Genomic DNA, 2,013 nt, shown 5'->3' on the forward strand with positions numbered 1-2,013 from the left:
GGGCTCCGGAATGGCGGGGCCGCCTTCAGGGCGCCTCGAGCTCTCCCTTGCCGCTGCTCTCGCCCACAGATCGGCTGCTACAAGCGGCTGAAATACTGTAAGCACCGTCTTCTCGTAAACATCCTCGTTGTCCCTCTAAAATCGCTTTGAACGAAGCAAGAGATTGAATCGGTATTGGCATTCCTCTAATAAAGCTAACAGCGCTTTCATAAGGATTAATATTGTTTTCAATTACTATATTAGAAGGTGGGTATTGGTGATGACACACACGCACAGCCAAAGAAAAGGTGACAAAAAACCCCCAAGGCAAATGTGACATTTGCCAGCACGGGAGATGACAGCTGCGGTCGCTCCCCACGGGTGGCTGCCGGCTAATGAAGTGTTTGAATCCGTGATGAGCTCAGCTACAATGGCGAGAGCTCAGCGCTCCCGCTGGGCAGGTTTACGTGTGTGTTGCACTTGTTGCAATGCTAGAAGTGAAATATCAACAGTACTCCATCCATACCAATGTACACCTATAGGGAAATAAATGACTCCACATGACTGCAATGAATCAAAAATTAATTTTTATTCAAAACTAATTTTGATGAAAAAGATGGTTATTAAAGCCCATAGATCTAGTTTTACACTGCAAAGTAATCTTTATAGAAAGTGTCATGAAGTTAAACTCTTATATTCTGTATCCAATTTGCTTCTTTTTTTTTATTATTTATTTTTTTATTTTTTCACTATCAGCTCTACAAATATTAACTAAGACCAAACAGAAGCCTTTCACCCTTTTACGTCTGCATTAACAGAATGGTAGAATGGCACAGATTCTTTCTCTGGTTTTATTAGTGTCTGTTCATAGCAGGATTACATAGCTATAATCTATTGGAAAACAATTCATTCACATGAGAAACAAGAAATGACACCAAGAATCCAGATCACTCAGTGTGAGCTCTGCGGGGGACACAGCAAAAAAGCTACAAAATCTAAAATCATTTTGGTAACTAAAATCAACAGACAGGGTTGGGTGTCTCTTCCCAGCTAATTTAGGGAATAATTATTGTGTAAGTATTTCCAATGCATAATCTTTTTCTAAGAGGATAACTCAAGATGGTGGAAATTGTGTTAGGGTTAGGGTTAGGGTTAGGTATTTTTGCCTCCACGTTTTTCACATTAATCAGAGAAGTGTTCTTGTTTCCTTCCGAGGCTGGCTAAGTCACATAATTCCAGTTACTCACTGATGGCCAGTGGTTCTGAAGTGTGGGTGGTAGTGGGGCCATTCTTCCTCACGGTGACCATCCTGCCTCTGCTGGCTTTCAAAGGAGAGCTGCTCTAGTGACTCAGATGGGAATCTTGCAGAGTACCCAGAAAGAGAGAAAAAGCAAGAATCAAAGTGGACTTCAAGGGCACAAAGAGGAAATGGCTGAAGGAAGGAGGAATAGAAAGCAGAGCTTATAGGAGTAGGAGTGGGGCTAATGCACACAGCAAAAAGAGAAGAGACGGTCAATCAAGAGAGGGATCTGGACAGCAAGAGGCAGAAACAGCTAGAAAATTAAGACTTTAAATATTACAAGACAAATATAGGGGAAAAATAAGTGAGAAGTAAATATGAAGTGATTCTGTTGGGGAGAGAGGGGAACCACATACTGAAGTTGGTTTGTTTGATTTCTCTTCTAACTCAGTACATAAAGGAAACATGTATAACACCCTTACACAAAAAAAGGATTATTCCAAACTTCTCTTTTTGAAACATCTCCCACAACACAGGCAGTTTTTTTTTTTTTTGTAAAAACAAATTTATGCAGCTACAGGTGTCACTAGTTTATTTTTAAAGAAAGTCTCTTTAAGGGACACTTGAAGTTCACTGTGACTCAAATAAAAGTAAAAAGATTTCATTTAGAGACCTTACAGATTTTGATCAACATTATTAGAGATTGTTTGTGACTCTTTGTCATATTATATTAGTTCTGGGTAGATCAACATTTCACAGAACAGCAAGGTTCATCCTCACACAAAGAAAGCAAT

The sequence above is a fragment of the Molothrus ater genome, chromosome 5 (genome assembly GCF_012460135.2).
Source record: "Molothrus ater isolate BHLD 08-10-18 breed brown headed cowbird chromosome 5, BPBGC_Mater_1.1, whole genome shotgun sequence".
NCBI classification, from domain to species: Eukaryota; Metazoa; Chordata; class Aves; order Passeriformes; family Icteridae; genus Molothrus; species Molothrus ater.